Genomic DNA, 15,000 nt, shown 5'->3' on the forward strand with positions numbered 1-15,000 from the left:
AGGCATTCGCGTCCGCCGGCCAAAAGCAATGCGCCGCGTTGGACTTAGCCGCTGGTTGGACGGGTCGGCTCGCGAGCGAGGCGTTCGCGTCCGCCGGCCAAAAGCAATGCGCCGCGTTGGACTTAGCCGCTGTTTGGACGAGTCGGCTCGCGAGCGAGGCGTTCGGGTCCGACGGCCGAAAGCAATGCGCCGCGTTGGACTTAGCCGCTGGTTGGACGGGTCGGCTCGCGAGCGAGGCGTTCGGGTCCGCCGGCCAAAAGCAATGCGCCGCGTTGGACTTAGCCGCTGGTTGGACGGGTCGGCTCGCGAGCGAGGCGTTCGCGTCCGCCGGCCAAAAGCAATGCGCCGCGTTGGACTTAGCCGCTGTTTGGACGAGTCGGCTCGCGAGCGAGGCGTTCGGGTCCGACGGCCGAAAGCAATGCGCCGCGTTGGACTTAGCCGCTGGTTGGACGGGTCGGCTCGCGAGCGAGGCGTTCGGGTCCGACGGCCGAAAGCAATGCGCCGCGTTGGACTTAGCCGCTGGTTGGAGGGGTCGGCTCGCGAGCGAGGCGTTCGCGTCCGCCGGCCAAAAGCAACGCGCCGCGTTGGACTTAGCCGCTGGTTGGACGGGTCGGCTCGCGAGCGAGGCATTCGCGTCCGCCGGCCAAAAGCAATGCGCCGCGTTGGACTTAGCCGCTGGTTGGACGGGTCGGCTCGCGAGCGAGGCGTTCGCGTCCGCCGGCCAAAAGCAATGCGCCGCGTTGGACTTAGCCGCTGTTTGGACGAGTCGGCTCGCGAGCGAGGCGTTCGGGTCCGACGGCCGAAAGCAATGCGCCGCGTTGGACTTAGCCGCTGGTTGGACGGGTCGGCTCGCGAGCGAGGCGTTCGGGTCCGCCGGCCAAAAGCAATGCGCCGCGTTGGACTTAGCCGCTGGTTGGACGGGTCGGCTCGCGAGCGAGGCGTTCGGGTCCGCCGGCCAAAAGCAATGCGCCGCGTTGGACTTAGCCGCTGTTTGGACGGGTCGGCTCGCGAGCGAGGCGTTCGCGTCCGCCGGCCGAAAGCAATGCACCGCGTTGGACTTAGCCGCTGGTTGGACGGGTCGGCTCGCGAGCGAGGCGTTCGCGTCCGCCGGCCAAAAGCAATGCGCCGCGTTGGACTTAGCCGCTGGTTGGACGGGTCGGCTCGCGAGCGAGGCTTTCGCGTCCGCCGGCCGAAAGCAATGCGCCGCGTTGGACTTAGCCGCTGGTTGGAGGGGTCGGCTCGCGAGCGAGGCTTTCGCGTCCGCCGGCCGAAAGCAATGCGCCGCGTTGGACTTAGCCGCTGGTTGGAGGGGTCGGCTCGCGAGCGAGGCGTTTGCGTCCGCCGGCCGAAAGCAATGCGCCGCGTTGGACTTAGCCGCTGGTTGGACGGGTCGGCTCGCGAGCGAGGCGTTCGCGTCCGCCGGCCAAAAGCAATGCGCCGCGTTGGACTTAGCCGCTGGTTGGAGGGGTCGGCTCGCGAGCGAGGCGTTCGGGTCCGACGGCCGAAAGCAATGCGCCGCGTTGGACTTAGCCGCTGTTTGGACGGGTCGGCTCGCGAGCGAGGCGTTCGCGTCCGCCGGCCGAAAGCAATGCACCGCGTTGGACTTAGCCGCTGGTTGGACGGGTCGGCTCGCGAGCGAGGCGTTCGCGTCCGCCGGCCAAAAGCAATGCGCCGCGTTGGACTTAGCCGCTGGTTGGACGGGTCGCTCGCGAGCGAGGCGTTCGGGTCCGACGGCCGAAAGCAATGCGCCGCGTTGGACTTAGCCGCTGGTTGGACGGGTCGGCTCGCGAGCGAGGCGTTCGGGTCCGCCGGCCAAAAGCAATGCGCCGCGTTGGACTTAGCCGCTGGTTGGACGGGTCGGCTCGCGAGCGAGGCGTTCGGGTCCGACGGCCGAAAGCAATGCGCCGCGTTGGACTTAGCCGCTGGTTGGACGGGTCGGCTCGCGAGCGAGGCGTTCGGGTCCGCCGGCCAAAAGCAATGCGCCGCGTTGGACTTAGCCGCTGGTTGGACGGGTCGGCTCGCGAGCGAGGCGTTCGGGTCCGACGGCCGAAAGCAATGCGCCGCGTTGGACTTAGCCGCTGGTTGGACGGGTCGGCTCGCGAGCGAAGCGTTCGGGTCCGCCGGCCAAAAGCAATGCGCCGCGTTGGACTTAGCCGCTGGTTGGAGGGGTCGGCTCGCGAGCGAGGCTTTCGCGTCCGCCGGCCGAAAGCAATGCGCCGCGTTGGACTTAGCCGCTGGTTGGAGGGGTCGGCTCGCGAGCGAGGCGTTTGCGTCCGCCGGCCGAAAGCAATGCGCCGCGTTGGACTTAGCCGCTGGTTGGAGGGGTCGGCTCGCGAGCGAGGCGTTCGGGTCCGTCGGCCGAAAGCAATGCGCCGCGTTGGACTTAGCCGCTGGTTGGACGGGTCGGCTCGCGAGCGAGGCTTTCGCGTCCGCCGGCCGAAAGCAATGCGCCGCGTTGGACTTAGCCGCTGGTTGGAGGGGTCGGCTCGCGAGCGAGGCGTTTGCGTCCGCCGGCCGAAAGCAATGCGCCGCGTTGGACTTAGCCGCTGGTTGGAGGGGTCGGCTCGCGAGCGAGGCGTTCGGGTCCGTCGGCCGAAAGCAATGCGCCGCGTTGGACTTAGCCGCTGGTTGGACGGGTCGGCTCGCGAGCGAGGCTTTCGCGTCCGCCGGCCGAAAGCAATGCGCCGCGTTGGACTTAGCCGCTGGTTGGAGGGGTCGGCTCGCGAGCGAGGCGTTTGCGTCCGCCGGCCGAAAGCAATGCGCCGCGTTGGACTTAGCCGCTGGTTGGACGGGTCGGCTCGCGAGCGAGGCGTTCGGGTCCGCCGGCCAAAAGCAATGCGCCGCGTTGGACTTAGCCGCTGGTTGGACGGGTCGGCTCGCGAGCGAGGCGTTCGCGTCCGCCGGCCGAAAGCAATGCACCGCGTTGGACTTAGCCGCTGGTTGGACGGGTCGGCTCGCGAGCGAGGCGTTCGCGTCCGCCGGCCAAAAGCAATGCGCCGCGTTGGACTTAGCCGCTGGTTGGAGGGGTCGGCTCGCGAGCGAGGCGTTCGGGTCCGCCGGCCAAAAGCAATGCGCCGCGTTGGACTTAGCCGCTGGTTGGACGGGTCGGCTCGCGAGCGAGGCGTTCGGGTCCGACGGCCGAAAGCAATGCGCCGCGTTGGACTTAGCCGCTGGTTGGACGGGTCGGCTCGCGAGCGAGGCGTTCGGGTCCGCCGGCCAAAAGCAATGCGCCGCGTTGGACTTAGCCGCTGGTTGGACGGGTCGGCTCGCGAGCGAGGCGTTCGGGTCCGACGGCCGAAAGCAATGCGCCGCGTTGGACTTAGCCGCTGGTTGGACGGGTCGGCTCGCGAGCGAAGCGTTCGGGTCCGCCGGCCAAAAGCAATGCGCCGCGTTGGACTTAGCCGCTGGTTGGACGGGTCGGCTCGCGAGCGAGGCGTTCGGGTCCGACGGCCGAAAGCAATGCGCCGCGTTGGACTTAGCCGCTGGTTGGACGGGTCGGCTCGCGAGCGAGGCGTTCGGGTCCGACGGCCGAAAGCAATGCGCCGCGTTGGACTTAGCCGCTGGTTGGAGGGGTCGGCTCGCGAGCGAGGCGTTCGCGTCCGCCGGCCAAAAGCAACGCGCCGCGTTGGACTTAGCCGCTGGTTGGACGGGTCGGCTCGCGAGCGAGGCATTCGCGTCCGCCGGCCAAAAGCAATGCGCCGCGTTGGACTTAGCCGCTGGTTGGACGGGTCGGCTCGCGAGCGAGGCGTTCGCGTCCGCCGGCCAAAAGCAATGCGCCGCGTTGGACTTAGCCGCTGTTTGGACGAGTCGGCTCGCGAGCGAGGCGTTCGGGTCCGACGGCCGAAAGCAATGCGCCGCGTTGGACTTAGCCGCTGGTTGGACGGGTCGGCTCGCGAGCGAGGCGTTCGGGTCTGCCGGCCAAAAGCAATGCGCCGCGTTGGACTTAGCCGCTGGTTGGACGGGTCGGCTCGCGAGCGAGGCGTTCGGGTCCGCCGGCCAAAAGCAATGCGCCGCGTTGGACTTAGCCGCTGTTTGGACGGGTCGGCTCGCGAGCGAGGCGTTCGCGTCCGCCGGCCGAAAGCAATGCACCGCGTTGGACTTAGCCGCTGGTTGGACGGGTCGGCTCGCGAGCGAGGCGTTCGCGTCCGCCGGCCAAAAGCAATGCGCCGCGTTGGACTTAGCCGCTGGTTGGACGGGTCGGCTCGCGAGCGAGGCTTTCGCGTCCGCCGGCCGAAAGCAATGCGCCGCGTTGGACTTAGCCGCTGGTTGGAGGGGTCGGCTCGCGAGCGAGGCGTTTGCGTCCGCCGGCCGAAAGCAATGCGCCGCGTTGGACTTAGCCGCTGGTTGGACGGGTCGGCTCGCGAGCGAGGCTTTCGCGTCCGCCGGCCGAAAGCAATGCGCCGCGTTGGACTTAGCCGCTGGTTGGAGGGGTCGGCTCGCGAGCGAGGCGTTCGGGTCCGTCGGCCGAAAGCAATGCGCCGCGTTGGACTTAGCCGCTGGTTGGACGGGTCGGCTCGCGAGCGAGGCTTTCGCGTCCGCCGGCCGAAAGCAATGCGCCGCGTTGGACTTAGCCGCTGGTTGGAGGGGTCGGCTCGCGAGCGAGGCGTTTGCGTCCGCCGGCCGAAAGCAATGCGCCGCGTTGGACTTAGCCGCTGGTTGGAGGGGTCGGCTCGCGAGCGAGGCGTTCGGGTCCGTCGGCCGAAAGCAATGCGCCGCGTTGGACTTAGCCGCTGGTTGGACGGGTCGGCTCGCGAGCGAGGCTTTCGCGTCCGCCGGCCGAAAGCAATGCGCCGCGTTGGACTTAGCCGCTGGTTGGAGGGGTCGGCTCGCGAGCGAGGCGTTTGCGTCCGCCGGCCGAAAGCAATGCGCCGCGTTGGACTTAGCCGCTGGTTGGACGGGTCGGCTCGCGAGCGAGGCGTTCGGGTCCGCCGGCCAAAAGCAATGCGCCGCGTTGGACTTAGCCGCTGGTTGGACGGGTCGGCTCGCGAGCGAGGCGTTCGCGTCCGCCGGCCGAAAGCAATGCACCGCGTTGGACTTAGCCGCTGGTTGGACGGGTCGGCTCGCGAGCGAGGCGTTCGCGTCCGCCGGCCAAAAGCAATGCGCCGCGTTGGACTTAGCCGCTGGTTGGAGGGGTCGGCTCGCGAGCGAGGCGTTCGGGTCCGACGGCCGAAAGCAATGCGCCGCGTTGGACTTAGCCGCTGTTTGGACGGGTCGGCTCGCGAGCGAGGCGTTCGCGTCCGCCGGCCGAAAGCAATGCACCGCGTTGGACTTAGCCGCTGGTTGGACGGGTCGGCTCGCGAGCGAGGCGTTCGCGTCCGCCGGCCGAAAGCAATGCACCGCGTTGGACTTAGCCGCTGGTTGGACGGGTCGGCTCGCGAGCGAGGCGTTCGGGTCCGACGGCCAAAAGCAATGCGCCGCGTTGGACTTAGCCGCTGGTTGGAGGGGTCGGCTCGCGAGCGAGGCGTTCGGGTCCGACGGCCGAAAGCAATGCGCCGCGTTGGACTTAGCCGCTGTTTGGACGGGTCGGCTCGCGAGGGAGGCGTTCGCGTCCGCCGGCCGAAAGCAATGCACCGCGTTGGACTTAGCCGCTGGTTGGACGGGTCGGCTCGCGAGCGAGGCGTTCGCGTCCGCCGGCCAAAAGCAATGCGCCGCGTTGGACTTAGCCGCTGGTTGGAGGGGTCGGCTCGCGAGCGAGGCGTTCGGGTCCGACGGCCGAAAGCAATGCGCCGCGTTGGACTTAGCCGCTGTTTGGACGGGTCGGCTCGCGAGCGAGGCGTTCGGGTCCGACGGCCGAAAGCAATGCGCCGCGTTGGACTTAGCCGCTGGTTGGACGGGTCGGCTCGCGAGCGAGGCGTTCGGGTCCGCCGGCCAAAAGCAATGCGCCGCGTTGGACTTAGCCGCTGGTTGGACGGGTCGGCTCGCGAGCGAGGCGTTCGGGTCCGACGGCCGAAAGCAATGCGCCGCGTTGGACTTAGCCGCTGGTTGGACGGGTCGGCTCGCGAGCGAGGCGTTCGGGTCCGCCGGCCAAAAGCAATGCGCCGCGTTGGACTTAGCCGCTGGTTGGACGGGTCGGCTCGCGAGCGAGGCGTTCGCGTCCGCCGGCCAAAAGCAATGCGCCGCGTTGGACTTAGCCGCTGTTTGGACGAGTCGGCTCGCGAGCGAGGCGTTCGGGTCCGACGGCCGAAAGCAATGCGCCGCGTTGGACTTAGCCGCTGGTTGGACGGGTCGGCTCGCGAGCGAGGCGTTCGGGTCCGACGGCCGAAAGCAATGCGCCGCGTTGGACTTAGCCGCTGGTTGGAGGGGTCGGCTCGCGAGCGAGGCGTTCGCGTCCGCCGGCCAAAAGCAACGCGCCGCGTTGGACTTAGCCGCTGGTTGGACGGGTCGGCTCGCGAGCGAGGCATTCGCGTCCGCCGGCCAAAAGCAATGCGCCGCGTTGGACTTAGCCGCTGGTTGGACGGGTCGGCTCGCGAGCGAAGCGTTCGGGTCCGCCGGCCAAAAGCAATGCGCCGCGTTGGACTTAGCCGCTGTTTGGACGAGTCGGCTCGCGAGCGAGGCGTTCGGGTCCGACGGCCGAAAGCAATGCGCCGCGTTGGACTTAGCCGCTGGTTGGAGGGGTCGGCTCGCGAGCGAGGCGTTTGCGTCCGCCGGCCGAAAGCAATGCGCCGCGTTGGACTTAGCCGCTGGTTGGACGGGTCGGCTCGCGAGCGAGGCGTTCGGGTCCGCCGGCCAAAAGCAATGCGCCGCGTTGGACTTAGCCGCTGTTTGGACGGGTCGGCTCGCGAGCGAGGCGTTCGCGTCCGCCGGCCGAAAGCAATGCGCCGCGTTGGACTTAGCCGCTGGTTGGAGGGGTCGGCTCGCGAGCGAGGCGTTTGCGTCCGCCGGCCGAAAGCAATGCGCCGCGTTGGACTTAGCCGCTGGTTGGAGGGGTCGGCTCGCGAGCGAGGCGTTCGGGTCCGTCGGCCGAAAGCAATGCGCCGCGTTGGACTTAGCCGCTGGTTGGAGGGGTCGGCTCGCGAGCGAGGCTTTCGCGTCCGCCGGCCGAAAGCAATGCGCCGCGTTGGACTTAGCCGCTGGTTGGAGGGGTCGGCTCGCGAGCGAGGCGTTTGCGTCCGCCGGCCAAAAGCAATGCGCCGCGTTGGACTTAGCCGCTGGTTGGACGGGTCGGCTCGCGAGCGAGGCGTTCGCGTCCGCCGGCCAAAAGCAATGCGCCGCGTTGGACTTAGCCGCTGGTTGGAGGGGTCGGCTCGCGAGCGAGGCGTTCGGGTCCGACGGCCGAAAGCAATGCGCCGCGTTGGACTTAGCCGCTGTTTGGACGGGTCGGCTCGCGAGCGAGGCGTTCGCGTCCGCCGGCCGAAAGCAATGCACCGCGTTGGACTTAGCCGCTGGTTGGACGGGTCGGCTCGCGAGCGAGGCGTTCGCGTCCGCCGGCCAAAAGCAATGCGCCGCGTTGGACTTAGCCGCTGGTTGGACGGGTCGGCTCGCGAGCGAGGCGTTCGCGTCCGCCGGCCGAAAGCAATGCGCCGCGTTGGACTTAGCCGCTGGTTGGAGGGGTCGGCTCGCGAGCGAGGCGTTTGCGTCCGCCGGCCGAAAGCAATGCGCCGCGTTGGACTTAGCCGCTGGTTGGAGGGGTCGGCTCGCGAGCGAGGCGTTCGGGTCCGTCGGCCGAAAGCAATGCGCCGCGTTGGACTTAGCCGCTGGTTGGAGGGGTCGGCTCGCGAGCGAGGCTTTCGCGTCCGCCGGCCGAAAGCAATGCGCCGCGTTGGACTTAGCCGCTGGTTGGAGGGGTCGGCTCGCGAGCGAGGCGTTTGCGTCCGCCGGCCAAAAGCAATGCGCCGCGTTGGACTTAGCCGCTGGTTGGACGGGTCGGCTCGCGAGCGAGGCGTTCGCGTCCGCCGGCCAAAAGCAATGCGCCGCGTTGGACTTAGCCGCTGGTTGGAGGGGTCGGCTCGCGAGCGAGGCGTTCGGGTCCGACGGCCGAAAGCAATGCGCCGCGTTGGACTTAGCCGCTGTTTGGACGGGTCGGCTCGCGAGCGAGGCGTTCGCGTCCGCCGGCCGAAAGCAATGCACCGCGTTGGACTTAGCCGCTGGTTGGACGGGTCGGCTCGCGAGCGAGGCGTTCGCGTCCGCCGGCCAAAAGCAATGCGCCGCGTTGGACTTAGCCGCTGGTTGGACGGGTCGGCTCGCGAGCGAGGCGTTCGGGTCCGCCGGCCAAAAGCAATGCGCCGCGTTGGACTTAGCCGCTGGTTGGACGGGTCGGCTCGCGAGCGAAGCGTTCGGGTCCGCCGGCCAAAAGCAATGCGCCGCGTTGGACTTAGCCGCTGTTTGGACGAGTCGGCTCGCGAGCGAGGCGTTCGGGTCCGACGGCCGAAAGCAATGCGCCGCGTTGGACTTAGCCGCTGGTTGGAGGGGTCGGCTCGCGAGCGAGGCGTTTGCGTCCGCCGGCCGAAAGCAATGCGCCGCGTTGGACTTAGCCGCTGGTTGGACGGGTCGGCTCGCGAGCGAGGCGTTCGGGTCCGCCGGCCAAAAGCAATGCGCCGCGTTGGACTTAGCCGCTGTTTGGACGGGTCGGCTCGCGAGCGAGGCGTTCGCGTCCGCCGGCCGAAAGCAATGCGCCGCGTTGGACTTAGCCGCTGGTTGGAGGGGTCGGCTCGCGAGCGAGGCGTTTGCGTCCGCCGGCCGAAAGCAATGCGCCGCGTTGGACTTAGCCGCTGGTTGGAGGGGTCGGCTCGCGAGCGAGGCGTTCGGGTCCGTCGGCCGAAAGCAATGCGCCGCGTTGGACTTAGCCGCTGGTTGGAGGGGTCGGCTCGCGAGCGAGGCTTTCGCGTCCGCCGGCCGAAAGCAATGCGCCGCGTTGGACTTAGCCGCTGGTTGGAGGGGTCGGCTCGCGAGCGAGGCGTTTGCGTCCGCCGGCCAAAAGCAATGCGCCGCGTTGGACTTAGCCGCTGGTTGGACGGGTCGGCTCGCGAGCGAGGCGTTCGCGTCCGCCGGCCAAAAGCAATGCGCCGCGTTGGACTTAGCCGCTGGTTGGAGGGGTCGGCTCGCGAGCGAGGCGTTCGGGTCCGACGGCCGAAAGCAATGCGCCGCGTTGGACTTAGCCGCTGTTTGGACGGGTCGGCTCGCGAGCGAGGCGTTCGCGTCCGCCGGCCGAAAGCAATGCACCGCGTTGGACTTAGCCGCTGGTTGGACGGGTCGGCTCGCGAGCGAGGCGTTCGCGTCCGCCGGCCAAAAGCAATGCGCCGCGTTGGACTTAGCCGCTGGTTGGACGGGTCGGCTCGCGAGCGAGGCGTTCGGGTCCGACGGCCGAAAGCAATGCGCCGCGTTGGACTTAGCCGCTGGTTGGAGGGGTCGGCTCGCGAGCGAGGCGTTCGCGTCCGCCGGCCAAAAGCAACGCGCCGCGTTGGACTTAGCCGCTGGTTGGACGGGTCGGCTCGCGAGCGAGGCATTCGCGTCCGCCGGCCAAAAGCAATGCGCCGCGTTGGACTTAGCCGCTGGTTGGACGGGTCGGCTCGCGAGCGAGGCGTTCGCGTCCGCCGGCCAAAAGCAATGCGCCGCGTTGGACTTAGCCGCTGTTTGGACGAGTCGGCTCGCGAGCGAGGCGTTCGGGTCCGACGGCCGAAAGCAATGCGCCGCGTTGGACTTAGCCGCTGGTTGGACGGGTCGGCTCGCGAGCGAGGCGTTCGGGTCCGCCGGCCAAAAGCAATGCGCCGCGTTGGACTTAGCCGCTGTTTGGACGGGTCGGCTCGCGAGCGAGGCGTTCGCGTCCGCCGGCCGAAAGCAATGCACCGCGTTGGACTTAGCCGCTGGTTGGACGGGTCGGCTCGCGAGCGAGGCGTTCGCGTCCGCCGGCCAAAAGCAATGCGCCGCGTTGGACTTAGCCGCTGGTTGGACGGGTCGGCTCGCGAGCGAGGCTTTCGCGTCCGCCGGCCGAAAGCAATGCGCCGCGTTGGACTTAGCCGCTGGTTGGAGGGGTCGGCTCGCGAGCGAGGCTTTCGCGTCCGCCGGCCGAAAGCAATGCGCCGCGTTGGACTTAGCCGCTGGTTGGAGGGGTCGGCTCGCGAGCGAGGCGTTTGCGTCCGCCGGCCGAAAGCAATGCGCCGCGTTGGACTTAGCCGCTGGTTGGAGGGGTCGGCTCGCGAGCGAGGCGTTCGGGTCCGTCGGCCGAAAGCAATGCGCCGCGTTGGACTTAGCCGCTGGTTGGACGGGTCGGCTCGCGAGCGAGGCTTTCGCGTCCGCCGGCCGAAAGCAATGCGCCGCGTTGGACTTAGCCGCTGGTTGGAGGGGTCGGCTCGCGAGCGAGGCGTTTGCGTCCGCCGGCCGAAAGCAATGCGCCGCGTTGGACTTAGCCGCTGGTTGGAGGGGTCGGCTCGCGAGCGAGGCGTTCGGGTCCGTCGGCCGAAAGCAATGCGCCGCGTTGGACTTAGCCGCTGGTTGGACGGGTCGGCTCGCGAGCGAGGCTTTCGCGTCCGCCGGCCGAAAGCAATGCGCCGCGTTGGACTTAGCCGCTGGTTGGAGGGGTCGGCTCGCGAGCGAGGCGTTTGCGTCCGCCGGCCGAAAGCAATGCGCCGCGTTGGACTTAGCCGCTGGTTGGACGGGTCGGCTCGCGAGCGAGGCGTTCGGGTCCGCCGGCCAAAAGCAATGCGCCGCGTTGGACTTAGCCGCTGGTTGGACGGGTCGGCTCGCGAGCGAGGCGTTCGCGTCCGCCGGCCGAAAGCAATGCACCGCGTTGGACTTAGCCGCTGGTTGGACGGGTCGGCTCGCGAGCGAGGCGTTCGCGTCCGCCGGCCAAAAGCAATGCGCCGCGTTGGACTTAGCCGCTGGTTGGAGGGGTCGGCTCGCGAGCGAGGCGTTCGGGTCCGACGGCCGAAAGCAATGCGCCGCGTTGGACTTAGCCGCTGTTTGGACGGGTCGGCTCGCGAGCGAGGCGTTCGCGTCCGCCGGCCGAAAGCAATGCACCGCGTTGGACTTAGCCGCTGGTTGGACGGGTCGGCTCGCGAGCGAGGCGTTCGCGTCCGCCGGCCAAAAGCAATGCGCCGCGTTGGACTTAGCCGCTGGTTGGACGGGTCGCTCGCGAGCGAGGCGTTCGGGTCCGACGGCCGAAAGCAATGCGCCGCGTTGGACTTAGCCGCTGGTTGGACGGGTCGGCTCGCGAGCGAGGCGTTCGGGTCCGCCGGCCGAAAGCAATGCGCCGCGTTGGACTTAGCCGCTGGTTGGACGGGTCGGCTCGCGAGCGAGGCGTTCGGGTCCGACGGCCGAAAGCAATGCGCCGCGTTGGACTTAGCCGCTGGTTGGACGGGTCGGCTCGCGAGCGAGGCGTTCGCGTCCGCCGGCCGAAAGCAATGCACCGCGTTGGACTTAGCCGCTGGTTGGACGGGTCGGCTCGCGAGCGAGGCGTTCGCGTCCGCCGGCCAAAAGCAATGCGCCGCGTTGGACTTAGCCGCTGGTTGGAGGGGTCGGCTCGCGAGCGAGGCGTTCGGGTCCGACGGCCGAAAGCAATGCGCCGCGTTGGACTTAGCCGCTGTTTGGACGGGTCGGCTCGCGAGCGAGGCGTTCGCGTCCGCCGGCCGAAAGCAATGCACCGCGTTGGACTTAGCCGCTGGTTGGACGGGTCGGCTCGCGAGCGAGGCGTTCGCGTCCGCCGGCCAAAAGCAATGCGCCGCGTTGGACTTAGCCGCTGGTTGGACGGGTCGCTCGCGAGCGAGGCGTTCGGGTCCGACGGCCGAAAGCAATGCGCCGCGTTGGACTTAGCCGCTGGTTGGACGGGTCGGCTCGCGAGCGAGGCGTTCGGGTCCGCCGGCCAAAAGCAATGCGCCGCGTTGGACTTAGCCGCTGGTTGGACGGGTCGGCTCGCGAGCGAGGCGTTCGGGTCCGACGGCCGAAAGCAATGCGCCGCGTTGGACTTAGCCGCTGGTTGGACGGGTCGGCTCGCGAGCGAGGCGTTCGGGTCCGCCGGCCAAAAGCAATGCGCCGCGTTGGACTTAGCCGCTGGTTGGACGGGTCGGCTCGCGAGCGAGGCGTTCGGGTCCGACGGCCGAAAGCAATGCGCCGCGTTGGACTTAGCCGCTGGTTGGACGGGTCGGCTCGCGAGCGAAGCGTTCGGGTCCGCCGGCCAAAAGCAATGCGCCGCGTTGGACTTAGCCGCTGGTTGGACGGGTCGGCTCGCGAGCGAGGCGTTCGGGTCCGACGGCCGAAAGCAATGCGCCGCGTTGGACTTAGCCGCTGGTTGGACGGGTCGGCTCGCGAGCGAGGCGTTCGGGTCCGACGGCCGAAAGCAATGCGCCGCGTTGGACTTAGCCGCTGGTTGGAGGGGTCGGCTCGCGAGCGAGGCGTTCGCGTCCGCCGGCCAAAAGCAACGCGCCGCGTTGGACTTAGCCGCTGGTTGGACGGGTCGGCTCGCGAGCGAGGCATTCGCGTCCGCCGGCCAAAAGCAATGCGCCGCGTTGGACTTAGCCGCTGGTTGGAGGGGTCGGCTCGCGAGCGAGGCGTTTGCGTCCGCCGGCCGAAAGCAATGCACCGCGTTGGACTTAGCCGCTGGTTGGACGGGTCGGCTCGCGAGCGAGGCGTTCGCGTCCGCCGGCCAAAAGCAATGCGCCGCGTTGGACTTAGCCGCTGGTTGGACGGGTCGGCTCGCGAGCGAGGCTTTCGCGTCCGCCGGCCGAAAGCAATGCGCCGCGTTGGACTTAGCCGCTGGTTGGAGGGGTCGGCTCGCGAGCGAGGCTTTCGCGTCCGCCGGCCGAAAGCAATGCGCCGCGTTGGACTTAGCCGCTGGTTGGAGGGGTCGGCTCGCGAGCGAGGCGTTTGCGTCCGCCGGCCGAAAGCAATGCGCCGCGTTGGACTTAGCCGCTGGTTGGAGGGGTCGGCTCGCGAGCGAGGCGTTCGGGTCCGTCGGCCGAAAGCAATGCGCCGCGTTGGACTTAGCCGCTGGTTGGACGGGTCGGCTCGCGAGCGAGGCTTTCGCGTCCGCCGGCCGAAAGCAATGCGCCGCGTTGGACTTAGCCGCTGGTTGGAGGGGTCGGCTCGCGAGCGAGGCGTTTGCGTCCGCCGGCCGAAAGCAATGCGCCGCGTTGGACTTAGCCGCTGGTTGGAGGGGTCGGCTCGCGAGCGAGGCGTTCGGGTCCGTCGGCCGAAAGCAATGCGCCGCGTTGGACTTAGCCGCTGGTTGGACGGGTCGGCTCGCGAGCGAGGCTTTCGCGTCCGCCGGCCGAAAGCAATGCGCCGCGTTGGACTTAGCCGCTGGTTGGAGGGGTCGGCTCGCGAGCGAGGCGTTTGCGTCCGCCGGCCGAAAGCAATGCGCCGCGTTGGACTTAGCCGCTGGTTGGACGGGTCGGCTCGCGAGCGAGGCGTTCGGGTCCGCCGGCCAAAAGCAATGCGCCGCGTTGGACTTAGCCGCTGGTTGGACGGGTCGGCTCGCGAGCGAGGCGTTCGCGTCCGCCGGCCGAAAGCAATGCACCGCGTTGGACTTAGCCGCTGGTTGGACGGGTCGGCTCGCGAGCGAGGCGTTCGCGTCCGCCGGCCAAAAGCAATGCGCCGCGTTGGACTTAGCCGCTGGTTGGAGGGGTCGGCTCGCGAGCGAGGCGTTCGGGTCCGACGGCCGAAAGCAATGCGCCGCGTTGGACTTAGCCGCTGTTTGGACGGGTCGGCTCGCGAGCGAGGCGTTCGCGTCCGCCGGCCGAAAGCAATGCACCGCGTTGGACTTAGCCGCTGGTTGGACGGGTCGGCTCGCGAGCGAGGCGTTCGCGTCCGCCGGCCAAAAGCAATGCGCCGCGTTGGACTTAGCCGCTGGTTGGACGGGTCGCTCGCGAGCGAGGCGTTCGGGTCCGACGGCCGAAAGCAATGCGCCGCGTTGGACTTAGCCGCTGGTTGGACGGGTCGGCTCGCGAGCGAGGCGTTCGGGTCCGCCGGCCAAAAGCAATGCGCCGCGTTGGACTTAGCCGCTGGTTGGACGGGTCGGCTCGCGAGCGAGGCGTTCGGGTCCGACGGCCGAAAGCAATGCGCCGCGTTGGACTTAGCCGCTGGTTGGACGGGTCGGCTCGCGAGCGAGGCGTTCGGGTCCGCCGGCCAAAAGCAATGCGCCGCGTTGGACTTAGCCGCTGGTTGGACGGGTCGGCTCGCGAGCGAGGCGTTCGGGTCCGACGGCCGAAAGCAATGCGCCGCGTTGGACTTAGCCGCTGGTTGGACGGGTCGGCTCGCGAGCGAAGCGTTCGGGTCCGCCGGCCAAAAGCAATGCGCCGCGTTGGACTTAGCCGCTGGTTGGACGGGTCGGCTCGCGAGCGAGGCGTTCGGGTCCGACGGCCGAAAGCAATGCGCCGCGTTGGACTTAGCCGCTGGTTGGACGGGTCGGCTCGCGAGCGAGGCGTTCGGGTCCGACGGCCGAAAGCAATGCGCCGCGTTGGACTTAGCCGCTGGTTGGAGGGGTCGGCTCGCGAGCGAGGCGTTCGCGTCCGCCGGCCAAAAGCAACGCGCCGCGTTGGACTTAGCCGCTGGTTGGACGGGTCGGCTCGCGAGCGAGGCATTCGCGTCCGCCGGCCAAAAGCAATGCGCCGCGTTGGACTTAGCCGCTGGTTGGACGGGTCGGCTCGCGAGCGAGGCGTTCGCGTCCGCCGGCCAAAAGCAATGCGCCGCGTTGGACTTAGCCGCTGTTTGGACGAGTCGGCTCGCGAGCGAGGCGTTCGGGTCCGACGGCCGAAAGCAATGCGCCGCGTTGGACTTAGCCGCTGGTTGGACGGGTCGGCTCGCGAGCGAGGCGTTCGGGTCTGCCGGCCAAAAGCAATGCGCCGCGTTGGACTTAGCCGCTGGTTGGACGGGTCGGCTCGCGAGCGAGGCGTTCGGGTCCGCCGGCCAAAAGCAATGCGCCGCGTTGGACTTAGCCGCTGTTTGGACGGGTCGGCTCGCGAGCGAGGCGTTCGCGTCCGCCGGCCGAAAGCAATGCACCGCGTTGGACTTAGCCGCTGGTTGGACGGGTCGGCTCGCGAGCGAGGCGTTCGCGTCCGCCGGCCAAAAGCA

The sequence above is a fragment of the Prorops nasuta genome, unplaced genomic scaffold (genome assembly GCF_024137725.1).
Source record: "Prorops nasuta isolate Cenicafe-Biocafe unplaced genomic scaffold, Cenicafe_Pnas_1.2 PNAS00177, whole genome shotgun sequence".
NCBI classification, from domain to species: Eukaryota; Metazoa; Arthropoda; class Insecta; order Hymenoptera; family Bethylidae; genus Prorops; species Prorops nasuta.